Source organism: Opisthocomus hoazin, chromosome 19, assembly GCF_030867145.1.
Source record: "Opisthocomus hoazin isolate bOpiHoa1 chromosome 19, bOpiHoa1.hap1, whole genome shotgun sequence".
Classification (NCBI taxonomy): Eukaryota; Metazoa; Chordata; class Aves; order Opisthocomiformes; family Opisthocomidae; genus Opisthocomus; species Opisthocomus hoazin.
This window is the reverse complement of record NC_134432.1, coordinates 16,608,282-16,623,386: the sequence shown is the minus strand read 5'-3', so window position 1 is coordinate 16,623,386 and position 15,105 is coordinate 16,608,282. Positions and strand designations below refer to the sequence as shown.

General features: G+C 44.9%; 2 protein-coding genes across 13 annotated transcripts in view; one reads left to right on the top strand and one right to left on the bottom strand.

The window, feature by feature from the left end:
- The window catches only part of CRB2 (crumbs cell polarity complex component 2), a 76,827-nt gene extending 64,624 nt beyond the window's left edge, over positions 1 to 12,203 (bottom strand). For 5 of the 10 annotated variants that reach the window (XM_075439171.1, XM_075439164.1, XM_075439173.1 and 2 more), the window contains exon 1: positions 11,333 to 11,502. The gene's annotated coding sequence lies outside the window, so the exon portion shown is untranslated. Of the gene's footprint in view, positions 1 to 1,647; positions 1,720 to 11,158; positions 11,230 to 11,332; positions 11,503 to 12,173 lie in introns of those variants that run through there. The other 5 variants (XM_075439167.1, XM_075439174.1, XM_075439170.1 and 2 more) reach the window with 4 other exon arrangements.
- The window catches only part of STRBP (spermatid perinuclear RNA binding protein), a 78,311-nt gene continuing 74,921 nt past the window's right edge, over positions 11,716 to 15,105 (top strand). Inside the window, exon 1 of one of the 3 annotated variants that reach the window (XM_075439191.1) lies at positions 11,716 to 11,814. The gene's annotated coding sequence lies outside the window, so the exon portion shown is untranslated. Of the gene's footprint in view, positions 11,815 to 11,871; positions 11,951 to 15,105 lie in introns of those variants that run through there. The other 2 variants (XM_075439192.1, XM_075439193.1) reach the window with 2 other exon arrangements.

Genomic DNA, 15,105 nt, shown 5'->3' with positions numbered 1-15,105 from the left:
TTTTGGAAGACTACTGAAATCGTTTATCCCATGCAATGAGATCTCATCTCCCCCAGATCTTGACTAAATTATTAGTTACTGGTCTCTGCCTCACAACCTGCAGTACAGATTATCTGGACCACAGAGCAGTGACCTGAACAAAAAAAAAACCCCAACAAAACAACTATCCATCTTGTAAGTTCTAACTTAACTTGTCTACTGGATCAAGCAACTTCAGAAGAAAGTCTCCCCCCAAGAGATGTCAGGAGCATGTATTTATGTATTTCAGTCCCCATTTCCAGTGACCCTCATGGTGTTCAGAAACAAATCAAATTAGCCACTTGTCTCTTGCCAAGGAAGGAGGACCTATTCACAAGTCAGCAGGAAAATCCCAGCGTTCAGTCTCAGTAAAATTGTTTCACAGCACCTTATTAGAGACTTGACGGGGGTCATGTAGCACTATCTTCAAAAGCTGACTGATGACATAAAACACAGAACACTGGGGACATGGAGCAGGAAAATTTCAAAGATCAGCCCTACAGAACCACTACTAGGTTTTCCTAATTTTAAATATGGGCATTTTAAACACTACCCTGAAAAAGTTATCAGGAAACACAATGCATGATGATGATCACATGTTAATTCTCAATGCTACAACACTTCTGTACCTACTACATTTCACAGTGTTCTTGTTATCTTTCTCCTGTGACTACACTAGCACTCCAGGAACGGAAAGCCAAGGACAGCGACTCAGACCTCTGTGGCTCCTCGCAAAGGGCCCTACCTGCTGAATGTCTTCAGAACGTAATCGTGGGGCTTTGCGCTAGAAGATTCAACTGCTGACTGACATATAGCTGTGTTGTCAGTAATGCGTGAACCCCACCTCTTTAGTATTTAACTCAGTACTTAAATATTCCACATAGAATTTAGTCTAAAATAAGCCACCTGCCTGTTTACTACAATGTTACAACAGTCTGTCTGCTTGCCTTAATTTGCCTTATAATGCTGTTTCTGTGATATACTATTCTGCAATGCCTCCCAGAAGAAACCTGAGAGATCAATAGTCCTTAAATAAATAATTAGAAGAGCTGAAATCATTTATGTCATCAAATAGCAAGTGGGATAAATAAAAAGTCATAGCTCCATGAACACCTGCATTTAATAGAATTTTTACACTTATCTGTTGAGTTAAATGATAGACAGGCTGCACACCAAATCATACGAGGCAGAATTGCTGAATAGCATCTATAACAGGAAAGCAAAATAGGATAACAATACACACCTGCACTAAAATTATTTGGCAGATTAATAAAAAAAAAAAAAGAAACAAGATACATCAACAGTCTGCAACTTCCAATTCCTAATGCAAGCAAATTTAGACAAAAAAATCAAAGGGAACTTTCTAATCTAAGGCACGAAGCAAAGACAACACACAGAATGAGGCATTTCTACACTCATAGCTGTGTTACATAAGACATGCGAAAATGTACATAAAACATACTCTCCCGAAAATACTGGTACATTTCTGTTCAAATATCTCAGGTTTAATCTGTGTTGCCACAACTCCCCTACTCCAGCACAGTACCCTGTCACACCCAGAGCAGGCACCTGTCTCCTGCCTCACCCCATTACAAATACCTCTTCTTGCCTTATGTTGAAATCCCTTACCACCTCTCCTCGAGGCAGCCTCCGATCTGCAGCTCCTCCAGTTTTGGCAGGATATCAGCCTTCTAGATTTTCAAACATTTCATTCACCTATTTCTGGACTCCAACTGATCGCTATGTATTACAGAATGGCTCCACCCTCCAGATCTGTATAGGCTCCTGCTTCCTCAAAATGGATTATGGGAATAAAGTTTGCTACCTTCCTTCCCATATTTGGTTGGCTGACTCTCTGAATGATAGCTGATTACTGTCTTGTGAAACTACCAACCTAATCTGACCATTTTGGACTTACATTTGGGCAAGTAAAACCTGGGAGATTCTTTCCTGGCGTATGGTTGTCACAAGGATATCTATTCTATGAAATACTTGGGCTGTCCCAGGGACCATCTTTACAGACTGGGCTCAATTTTCCCTTAAAGCAGAAATCTGATGTACTTCGAAACTGACAGTCAGCATTTCATCTCGTATGAGATACCTCATATGACACAGCCATCCAAATCCTTCACAGTGCTTCAGCAGCACACACGACTCATTTGCTAGTCACTGTTTACTGAAATCTCCAGCTACTAAATATCCTACATTTAGACAATGTCTTGGCATCTCAAAGTTTATGAAATTTTGAGGTACACACCTAATGTCTTGAATATGATCTGTATCTGTTGCAGCTCTGTTTCCCATTCATCACTTTATATGACAATACTACTTAGTTAAGCAGCAGCATGCTGGGTACATGGAGTAAAGAGTCTCAAATATTGAAAGTTTACTTCTACTTTATGCAGTGCAAGGAACACAGCACATTATCACAGAAGAGACAAAACATAGAGTAAGCCTTCTACTGTGATTCTGGTTAGAGGGACACACCAACTCCCATGTGTCAGATGTAGGTTTTAGTGTACTAGATCACATCTGCCTGCTCTAGAATTTCATCTACTTTGAGATGAACAGACATCAGAATTACAAACTGCTCTGACCCCATGTTGCGATACTGGGTTTGGGTACCTGTACATTCAGGAAACACACCAGCTTCAACAATGTCAGTATTTTATTCCAAGGGTCCAGCTGATGAAAATTTTCCAAATGCCATTGAATTCTGGCTGTAGTCTCACAAAATTTTTAATAAAGTTCTAAAACTACTTAATTATAACCAAAATTCTCATTATAGCAAGATTTTCAGACCAGATTTCTGACCACATATCAAAGCATTTTATTTCTATCTAACAGTTAATATTATTCCTAGGACTTCTCCACTTTCTGTTGATGAAAATGAATCTTGGTAAAGCTTTTTTTAAATTACTGTTATTATGACTGTACTGCCAGATGCACTCAGGTACTCTGATTCAAGGTCTAGGCTTCAGGGTCATCGACACTCAGCTATTGCTTCCATCAAAAAAATACAGCTCGACACAGACAAAAACAGATATGGGAAGGAGAAAACTTGCAGATAAAAAACCAAAGAGAAAAACCCCAAACCACACCACTGAAAACAAAACCTTTTTGTTCCAGAAACAGATTGAAAACAGAAAGAAAATTAGCATTTAGGAATGAAAAAGCCTATTCAATGTTGATGTTAAATACAACACCCGCAGAGATTGAAGCTGGGTTTATTTTTGATAGCAGCATAAACATTAAAGATAAGCCAAAAGCATTTAGAAAATATGGGTGCAGTACAAAGGCTCATGTGATGAGAGATATTTTACTTTTAATCTTGACCTGGAAAACCTCTCGTATGACAGAGCCTCTTTTCAGTGGAGTCACAGTCCTTCCTAGTTACTCTGCCTATTAGTGATAAAAAGGCCACCCAAGTTGTTTCTGCTTTGGAATGATGGCAGGTTTTCAATCCTAAACTTCAAAGGAAAAGGAAAAAAAAAACCAACCCCTAATACATCTATCTAAGGACCTGCACTAAACTCCTGTCTTCCCTTACCTTGTCCAATCACACTCTTCTCTAGAACAATAACCCTTACAACTGTATCATCGTTTTTCTAGAAAGGACATACACACTCCCCAAAATATTTATCTACTTGGCACTGATACATATGAAAATACTTACCTCTTATTGATATGAGATAAAGATGCATCATATTCTACCCACGCAATGGGAAAACCAGCTGATTTTCAGACTAGTTCATCATGTCTACAATCCCAGTAATATATAAGTGCTAACCACGTCAACCACAACCACTGTGACGGTTAAGTGACCACAGGATCATATCTCAAAGGTGTATTATAACGTATTAAGACTGAAAACTGTGGACACCTCTGTGAAGCTCAGTCCTATGGACAGATGCCTGTTCATACAGCCCAGGCTTCTCTAGGGAGGAGACATGCAGACCAACAGTCAGTCTTCGGAACTTCACGCCATTAAATTGCAATGAGAAACCTGCTGCGTAAGACCCTGCCAACCCCACACGCTCAGCTACAACACGAGTGCAGAACCTTCTTTCTGCTACCCCTCCTTGCACAGAGCACACAGGCAGAGATGCCCTGTAACCAGGTACAGTCCCTCATTCCCATGCGCACAACAGGTGAAAGCACTTTCCATTCACAAGAAGAGTAAAATGTGAAAGGCCAGATGATGTATCAACACCCCACTTCCCAAAGGAGAGATGTCAAGGATCAGGAGGCTTCAGATGATCATTTAGGGCCCCATTTTTATTTTAATTTAGAAATGTTAATTAAATGCTCATTGAAGATTGGCAATGCTATTTGTTTCCAGGCCTTCCTATTGCATAGGGAATGCTCTGTTGGATCAGCTCAATGCTCCTGCGTAGCCTGATGTTGTGTCTCTGACAGCAGCAACAGGAGGTACCGCTGTGAGAAAGCCCTTGACCCTGGCCACTTCCCATGGTCTGTCCTCTCTGGTTTTTCCCAGGGTCCATAACTGTTGTAATACTGATGGCAGAGGGTATCACAGAATCATAGAATGGTTTGGGTTGGAAGGGACCTTAAAGATTGTCTCGTTCCAACGAAGTCAGTAATTACTGCTTTGTCTCACTTCCCTTTCTGTAGGGACTGACATCGTACTGTCAACAGCAGTTTGTTAGATTCCAACAACCTGCAGAAACACTTTGAGACAGGAATTAAAATGACTTTTTTTTTTTCCTCCACCCTGACAGGAGTGATCGTGTGCCCTCTCCTACATCAGTAACGAGCAATATGGCAGCACTCCTCTGAAAGAGTTCATTCTCTTTCCATTTGGGCAATGCAATCTGTATTTTGAAAAAAACATTAAATTAACTACAGAGTTTTAATTTCTCAGGAAACACTCCTAGGACACATACAGCAAGGAAACAATCTCAGCAGAAAACACGTCAGCACATGCACACTCACATTTTAAAGAAGCATGTTTACCGCTATTAGTTTTGCCATGGCCACTAGTGGAAAAGTTGTAATTATACATTCAGCAGTTGCCAGATGAGGGTGAGAATACATTCAGCAGACTGACGACAGCCCAGTCTATAAAACAATTTAGGTGTTAAGATGCCAAGGCTAGCTACACTGCACTGTGCCCTAAAGAGCACCTATGAAAATAAGATTAAAACACTTCTGTTTACAAATGGTTCGGGAAGCTGCTGATTTGCAGGTTCACTATAGACAACTTCACTTGGGCTGGTTCTAGCCAAACCAAGCACGGAGGGGTGCAGGGACAGGCTCATACCAAAGCGACTGTAATGCCGAGTGCCCGCACAGCGTGCGGCAACTCACTCGCCAGCGTAAGGAACGCTCTGTACCGTGACACTCAGCAAAGCTAAAACACATCAAACAAAGATGTGAAATCAGGAGATTAACAACTGGAGCAGCACATACCAAGATATGCACCCTTCTTTTTTTTAACCTAGACCTTTGTTGTTTTTAATAATTGATATAAAGTAGCAAATGACTCACTAATTGCACTTCTAAATTGTAACCTAACCTGGAATCAATCACACATGGCATAACTTCTGTTCTTATTTGAAGCTAAATCCACCACAGTGCATGCAGTAGCCTCTCTAATAATTGCATTAGTCATAACCTGAAAGTATTTCCCACTTACTTGGTTCCAGTTTCGCTTGCTTTTCAAGCTGATCTTCATCCCTATCGCTAAAAAGATCTCTGAAATGTTACCCCACAGAGCCTGCTCTGGGACTTGGAGAGCACTGTGGTACATTTCATGGTGTGATTCCTCCTCTTTTCAGTGTCTGATTTTCCTCCAGTACCATTTTGTATCCTTTGCTCCTGTCCAAAGTCAAACAACTATCATTCAAGATTGCACCAGATACTAGCAATTACTCTGTAAAACTCTTACTAATGAGTTAGGTACACAAAAAACTGTCAGATTTATGCACATCATCTTATGTTTTGCAGCTCGGATTCTAGATTTTTAAGTACCCTCGACACTGGATAGTCATCCACTTGATTCTCTCCCTTTTATGCCCAAGATACACTTTTTTTTAAATGAACACAAATCTTGTAAGCATTTTTCAGAATAAAACTCTTTGCTACATCATGCCACAGATTAACCATTGAGTAGGTGCAGGCCAAACAAAAATGAAGGCAGAATGGAATGAAAGGAAATAATAAAAGCTGGGATCAAGCATACACAAAACAGGGTAAAAACTGACACCAAGTAACAATGTGGGATGTTCAAGGAACAACATGATGGCATTTGAGAACTACCAAACTTGAACTCAATTAATCAACTTCTGCAGGATCCTCACTAGGAAACAGAGATGTCAGAGCCCATGTTAAAGTAAAACTCAACAGTACTCGCACTCCCAGCTACGTGGTGAGAACCCAGGCTTAAGCCACACCAGTCCCAGTCATAAGCAGGGTGGAAGGAGAGTTGTTTGGTTAGGACTTGGACATGCTTTCACAAGATTAATGCCCACATACAGTTAAACCTACCTCAAGTAATGCTTATCTACCCTAGCAAAGACTATTCTAGTACTGATATCGTCTCGTGTTTCTTTTCCCCCACTGTGAATCTTCTGCCCACATCCCGCAGAGAAACAGATTCAATTAAAATCTGTCAAGTTTTCACTGTTGATTTCCCTTCCCGCACCCTCAGACCACTCCCAGCATTTGACTACTCAGATATTTAGCCTTTGATTTTAATGTAATTTGCAGAAATATTTTTATTGATGCTGGGTTTTCATACTTGCACAGTTGCCCTGCAAGGATACGGGATTTACAAAAAATGTTTACCCTTCCTGAATGCAGCTTTAATCCACTCAACATCTATTTTTATTCTGCTTATATTATAGCCCTTTAACTTTCACCTTCTGCTCTCTATGTTGTTGGGTTTTGTTGCAGAAGCCAGATGGCATCATGACTTTCCCCTTTGTTTTCTGTATCCTTTGGCATTCTACCTCCCTTCTTTTCTCGTGACTTCTCTCCACACAAGCAAACACAGCAAGACAGAAGAGTGGCTCTGGACACTGTTATATTTTGTACGGAATTGTTTCCAACTTCATTCTTGCCACTAAAGATGAGTTGCTTTTTCAAACTTCAAGGTTTTCTTCAAAACACTTCACATTTGCAAGTCATCTTCTTAGCTTATCACCTTCCTAAATCCAAGCCTCCTGCGTGGAAAGTATTCAAACATTGCCAAACTTCAAAGCATGCAAACAGTCACATTAACTGTGTGATCAGTCCCACTGAAATTAAAGCTAAGCACATGCAATTATCTGTTTTTATAGATCTAAGATGTAAAGTCAAACAAGTTCCTTTACAAATTTTACAATTTTCTGTTATTTTTTAAGTTCTTGTGAAGCTTATGAGACTAATTTCACGTGTAAAGATAGCTTTTTCTGTGAAGATTTGTAAAATACATGCCTCACACAGAGATATTTTTTTCCATTTCAAAGCCTGTCCTCAGGTACCTTTGCACAAATCCCACGGACTTTAGTACATGTCTAAAGGCAGAATTTGAAACCTGCAAGGAACTGGGTCACTGGACAATGGTAAATCTCAAACAGAGATTTCTTTTCTGAGTTATAACAAGAGAAAAATACCTCTTCCCTCAGGCACGAAGCGAACATTCCCATTTGTCTGTAAACAATACCATACACTTGAAATTTGGTAGGTCACATTTCATCCTCACTCACTTATGATTTTTCCCTTTACTATAGCTCATTGCCATTTAGTCCTTAGGGTAGTATTTGTTGCTGATGCTAGATCATCCAAGTACACCATCCCGAAGGGCTGCCTCGCTGCAGATTTCAGTCCCTGGTTCACTCCAAGCTATCACCGGTAGCTGTCAACAACTTTTTATAAAGGGTCCTGCTGTTTTTCCAGGTTTTTTTCCTCCCCAGGAAAATTGCTTTCACATCCTGGTCATATACATTAGCTCCTGCCTTGCCTCTATTTTTTATTTAATACTAGTTACAAAACTTCTTTGTCACATTTATAGATCTACAAGTAGAAAAATCAGTCCAGGAACAGCGATTTTTTTTTTTTTCTTTTTTTTTTTTACCAACCACTCCTAATATATACTTACAAATATCTGCAGGGTGGGTGTCAGGAAGATGGGGCCAAGCTCTTTTCAGTGGTGCCCAGTGACAGGACAAGGGGCAACGGGCACAAACTGAGGCACAGGAAGCTCCAGCTGAACATGAGGAAGAACTTCTTCCCTCTGAGGGTGACGGAGCCCTGGCCCAGGCTGCCCAGGGCTGTGGAGTCTCCTTCTCTGGAGATATTCAAGACTCACCTGGACAAGGTCCTGTGCAGCCTGCTGTAGGTGACCCTGCTTCAGCAGGAGGGTTGGACTAGATGACCCACAGAAGTCCCTTCCAACCCCGAACATTCTATGATTCTATGATTAAACCTCAGTGAGAGTCTTACACGACTTCAGTCACCACAACTGTTCTCTCACATCTGTATACTGCTTTCATATGACTGGTTTTATTCCATTATATACAGTTGTTACAGCACAAAACCTAGATAGTACTTAAAATCAGACCATCTTAACCTAGTGTGGCCAGTCAGGAGATACCGAGAGACAGGACAAGCCACTGTGCAGTATTCAGAAGTTAACTATGATTTCCCTTTCCACACTCACTTTTCCTAGAAAGTTTAGATTTGCTGGTGTCATTTAGATAATCAACTTCTTTAAAAAAAATGAAAAAAAATCTAAGTTACACACTAATGACACATATTTCGTATTTTCAAAGATACTGTCACCCTTTAGATTTGCTTCTGCCCACGACTGTGAGGACAGCCTACTGGAAGGAGCACAAGGCTTGGAATTCTAATCTAGACTACACCACTCGTAGTGGTAGCAAAGTGTTTCACCTAACCTAGTCTGTGAATCTCCACAGCCTTTGTGATTCCCTCAGTTGTCTAGGGGATGCTGGTAACATTCAAAAATACACGACAATGTCTTAAATATTTCTATGAAAAGATCTGCAGGATTATTTCCATCATAGTTATATGTTTAAAATGGTGATTATTTCCATCATAGTTATATGTTTAAAAAAAAAAAACAACAAAAAATTTTCTACACCAGTATTTTGTCCCAAGAAAGAGCATAATTATTGTTAATTACTGCAACTTTCATCAAGGTAACTCTAATGCCATGTTGCTTTGGCACAATTCAAGTCCCCATCTCTTACTGAGTATACTTTGAGATATAAATTCAATTTTCTTACTTTTTATTCCATGAAGTCTAAAGACAGATGTTAACTTTTTTTCCAAACCTCAGATGTTCTTTTCCTTGTTAAATTTATATCCTTGTACTGCAGCGCCAAAGCTCTTCCAATCCCCTGTATTCTAAATTAATCCATCAATCCCCTTTCCTCTGTGTTTTTACCCTTGGCAAATCATTAGCCCAAGGGAAAACTCAACAGAAAAATTCAAGACTTCACTCAGACCACAGCTGAAAATATCTTTTTTCTGCCTCTGCAAAAGCTTCACTATCGGAGATGCCATCTCTTGCAGATTTTTCTCTCCTTACTACATTTCCAGCTTCACTGCACAGCCACCACTTTTTCACAGCTGCCCGTTCCCATTCCACTGTCTCCTCCAGCAGCCTTCCTCTGGGCTATATTTGTAGTGTCTCTAATTGTTGCAATCAATTTCAAATAAAAATATTCTCACATTAAGCCCTTGGACCAGTCTTTCATTTTTCAGCTATTATCTTCTTACCCCTTCTCAAGGCCTACACTAATATTTTCAGGGCACACAGGAAATTTAGCTAAACTCATTCATTGCTTTGAAATCTCTTGATTGTAGACTTGAAAGCAGTAATAGAGATTCCTCAGGTTTATTTCTCCTTTCAATCCTTAAACATCACCACACAAAAGTCTGTTACAGAAGTTGTTACAACAGCTCTGACTGTTCAGAACTAGGGTGACACTTTAGCTACAGGCTTGCAAAGAAATATACAAAATGTCAGTTTAATTTGAACAAGCTAGACCTCTCATTCCATGTAAAGTTATTAATACACACATGTTTTCTACTTCCACTCTAACGCTGCAAATCGCTTTTTTCAATGAAAGTTACTGTTTCACTTCAGCCCTACAAATCTCCTGATCCTACTGCCTTTTGCCAAAGTTCCCTCATCAGTCGCTTCAGCACAGCACGTTGCGTGCTGGTCATTCTGGCACGGAGCTCCCCAGTCAACGGTCTTTCATCTTTACAGCCTATATGAGATTAGTTTTGAAAAGTGTAAATAGTGATATTAAATATGATTGCCATGGACTTACATGTTGAAAGCTGAGTTTGAAAGGCACTTAACATGGAACACCTGGCAGAAATTTTGAAGCACTCATGTGAACATATCGGCCATTTTGAATGTCGAAGCAAAACCACACAGGTTCTACAGAATGCACATCCAAATTAAAAAGAAAAACCCAACAAACACCAGACTCAACCCTCCCTCTCCACACCTAAAGGTTTTGGCATGCCAGCACCTCTCCGAGGAGGGTGATGAACAACAGTACTCAGAGCTCTGTCTTCAACCTCACCGTGGTGCCCATCTGCTCTAGAATGGTCAGATGTCTGGGATTAGGAAGAATTATCACGGGGCAGCTGACAGCTAAGATGAACCCGTTTGTCTTGATTTCTAAAAGAAAAAGACGGGGATCACCGAACGCTGTGTTCCTTGTGAAGCCTGACCTGCCTTGATGTCAACGTCCTCAGACAACCGCCGAGGACTCCACCCAGGAACAATTCCCCACACGGAAACTCTGCTTCGCGGCTCAGAGTGGGAAACTGCGCTCCTCCTGCACCGCTCTAGGCTTTGCAGTGGGATACAACATCCCCCCAGCCGGGCACTACCCGGGCAGCGGGCGCCAGGGCCGTGCCTCACGCCTCACCCGCTCCCCTCAGCCTCGCCCCCTCCCTCCCTGGGCCCGCGGCCCGGCCCTGTCAGCGCCCGCCAGCCCAGCGCCTTCACCCGGCGGCGAGCGGTTGCGGCCCTGGGCCGCTGCAAAGCGGGGCCTTGTGACGGTGAAACCACCAGCCCAGCCGCCGCCAAGGTGCCCCGGCTGCCCCCCGCCCGGAGCGGAGACGGGGCCCCTCTCCCCGCACACACCTGCCGCCCGCCGAGCACGGCCGCCCCGCAGCCGGCGATGGGGAGGACCCTACCGCGCCGCTTACGCACTCTGCGCCCGACACGCTAGTACCTACGGCATTTGCGCAACGGGAGCCCTCTCAGGTGCAGAGCCCGCGTTGACGACATTACGGAGAATTCGTAAGAAACACTAACCTCTTTGAGGGGCTTTACGTAAATGGCGTTCCTAGGTGCAGGCTTGGCCGCTCCTCACCCGCGCAGCTGCAGGAGCTCTGAACTGCCGAGAGCCCTCTCCCCGGGCAGCGGGTGGGATTACGCAGTTTACGCAAGGAGTAGCGGCCCCAGGTAGGAAACCGGACGGGTCGAGCCGAGAAGCCTTACGTCAATTCCGTAAGGCTGCGCTGGCCTGCCGCGAGGAGGGAGGAAACGGCCGGTTCCGCGCCGCTACGGAATTGGCGCGGCCTGCCCGGCACCCCCCTACGCAGTTGGCGTACGGGTGCTCTCTCAGGTGCAGGGAGGGGGCGGGCTCACGTTGCCCGGCAGCTCCAGCCTATGGGGGCGCTGGGCGCTGTCACGTGCCGGAGCCCCGCTCGCCGCTGCGGAGCCGGAGGAGCTGGACGGGGCCGGAGGAGCCGGGACGGGGCCGGGGGGCTGCGGCGGGGCCGGCGGCGAGCGGGGTGAGGCGGGCGGGCGGCTGGGAGGGGCCGGGGCGGCGAGGGGCCGGGGCGGCGGGCAGCCCTCCCCGCGCGGCCCGGAGGGGAGGCGGGCGCCGGGCACCGCTCCTCCCACTGCACCGGGCACTGCGGGCAGGAGGCAAGGGCAGGACGGGGCGCGGGGGAGCGGGAGGCGGGGGGGGGAGGAGGAGGAGGGGGGCGCTGCTGCGCGCGCGGCGGCCGTTGAAGCGGGGGGGGGGGGGGGGGGGGGGCGGGGGTCTGGGCGCCCTGAGGGGCCGCGCGCGGGCGGGGGCGGGGATGAGGGGCTCGGCGGCGCGGTGCGCGCGGGCGGTCGCCCTTCCGCCGGGCGCGCGGGCGCGTACCTGTCCGCGGGCGCGCAGGTGCCGGGGGGGCGCGGGGGAGGCTCCGCGGTGCGTGAGGCGCGCGGCGGTCCCGCCGCCGTCCGGCAGCCATCGCCCGCCCGGTGCCGTCTGAGGGGCCGGGCTCGGCCGCGGCTCCCCCGGAGAAGTTTTCCGCGGCTCGGGGGCGGCGGCGCGGTGTCCGCCGCTGGAGGTGGCAGCGGGAGCCCGTCGGCCGCGGTGCGGTGCGGGGGGGGGCCCGCGGGCAGCTTCGCGGGCTTCGCGCTCTCGGGGGAACGGGCGGCAGCGCCCTGGGTCGCGGCTTTGTTTTTGGCTTTTCTCTCTCGTTCTGGTGTCGCCTCACGCCGGGTGCTGTTAACCCTTGGCCCGCGAATATCCCTGGGAGTGGGAGCCTGAAGGGGTGGACTGGGGAGTCACGTGCAGGGCACTGAGCGGAGTAAAACCGGAGTTTTGAGTCGAAATACAAATGCGCATTATCTAGCGAAATGTCTTATTATTTATTTACATGGCTCTCAGAATGGTGCCCTGTGTTTTACAGAAAGTGAGAAGAAAATGCCCTGCCCCAGAGAGCGTGCGTTCCAAACGGCTCGCGCGCGGAGTGCGGCAGTACGAAAAGTTTGTGAAATCGGGGGCCATGGATATGTCTGAATCTTTTTTTCCTCTTTAGCTGTGTACTATAGTTTGTTAACATTTTTAAAACTTTTGTCATGCTTTGTCCTGAAAACTTAGAATTCCTAAGCGTGGTTAAAGTAAAGAAAGACTTAGTGGGCATTGTTGCCAGGAGCGTAAGGTATTTCAAATCTCCAGTTCCAAAAAATGTTTTCGCAACATTAAATTAGAATAGCTAGGCTATTTAAATTAAAATAGCTGTGTGTTCTAGTGAGCATTTGAAACCTGGCCTTCTAGGGTAAAGCCAGAAAATTAAAATAATGTCTTTCATTCATGCAGAACAATTTAACATCCTTGGAAAGAATGGAGAAGGAAGGACTGTTTGCAAAACATGGTCTAATTTTATTTTTAAAGATATGGTAACCGTTTTTGAGAGACCCAAAGTAAGCAACTGTGGAGGCAGAGAGGGCCTAATGTCTGCAGGAAGGAAGGAAGGAGGATGGAGCAGTGCTGTCTGTGCTTGGAAGGGAGGCCTTAGAAACCGGACTCCTGGAACGGGAAGCGGGGAAGGCCTGACCGTCTCTCTGTAGAGGTTGTGCTGCTGCAATCCTTTATTTGCACAAGGTCGTTGTTTGTAGGCTCTAAAAAGCAAAAGTGTTTTCCAAGAATTTCAGTAGTCCACCTCTTAGATGGACCATCAAAAATTTGTGGAAGCTGGGGTGTAGTTGTTCCCTGCCAGTGTTGAGAGGAAGAAGAAATCCATGTCAGCAGAGTGCGGCTGCCTGTAGCGTCTACTAAATTCCCGGTCGTTTCAGGAAGTCAGACTTGCTCTGGAAGTTCTTGGCATGTATCATTTTCTTCTCTCTGGATCTTTCCGATCATTTTCCTCTGCTTCATGTTGGTGTGCAATGAAGGGAGTGATGGGGAAAAGAGTTGGTAAGGATGACGAATAGTAAGGTTTTAGTATTTTCGGTTTTCTGCTTCTCTGAATCTTGTCATTGACGGTCCATGCCTAGTTCTGCTTTGGCATTTCTAGTAGAATCTTTAGTCCTTGCTAATTTTCTTATTCCGGTTTTTATAAAGGGGTTTTGTTTGCATAGGCTGTTCATCCAAACTGATAATTATTATTGAACTATTGACAATATTGTTGTCTCCACAAAGAAGATGCTGATGAAGTGCCAGTTCTTGCTCCAAGTGGTTGACAGACTAAATGCGAGGTATAAACCAAGGACTCAAGTTCTTGGGGAACTGAAGAAAGATTCTATCTAGAAATACTTGTGTGTTGAGGCTGGGGGGAAGCCCCAGTTAATAACTGGTGTGAATGTTGCTGATGAAGTGACCGAATCCAGCCTCGTGGTTTGTCCTAGAAGAAGGAATTTCAGACACAACTGATTTCATACCAAAGTTTCGTAAGCAAATGAGAGGAGAGGACAGAGTAAGCAGGTGGACAGATAGAACAGAAGATGGCAAAAGACATGCCATGCCTAAACATTAGAGAAGTAGTTTAGATTCTGGTGGATATGCAGATTTTGGTGACCCTTGTTTCTGACTTGTAAGCAGTTTCTTCCATGGATGTTCATTCGTAACATGATGCTTAAGGTTGCAGCGCTCTCTTCTTTTGAAGCCCCTCAGTTAATGTTCCTCAAAGGCCTGTGGGTGGACTGAGATTGATTTTTTTTTTTTTTTTTTTTTTTTTTTTTTTGAACTGTGAAGTCCTGTGTGGAAGTGAAAAGAAAAAAAAAGGTAGTCTAAGAAGCTGCTTCATGTTGTGAAATACTTCTCTGTAGAGTCGTAAAAGCTGCACTTTTTCCACGTTGCTTTGGAAGCGGCTGAACTTTGTAACTTGGCGTGTAAATAGAGCTCTTTGAAGAGTACGTCCATGGCTGGAAAGAGAGGAGAGGGAAATGCCCTGGCTGGTTAACAAGCTTGTGAGTGTGTAAAAAGCCACTGTGAGTATGCTTGTTGAAGTATCTGTTAAAACATAGATGTTTGCAGAGGCTTGTCCTTGGTTGTGGTGATGTACATACACCTAGAAGTGGCCAACATGCCTGAGTGTAAATATGAAACAGTGAAAAAGTGGCAGTTTGTGTATTTCTGAGGGCTGGGCTGGGTGAGGGCGAGTACTGGGAGCAGCTGGGAGGAGGGTACCCGGGAATGTGTTGGTCATCTGCAGGAGATGCTGGGCCAGTGAGGATGCAGAGCTTCAATCTACACCTCCCTGGGAGGACTTTCAGCTCTTGGTGAGTTAGGATTTATGGTACGTGTAGCCATGCCGACAGGACTTTAGCATAGCATTTTGATTTCTGCAACTTGCTTTGTGTTGAGG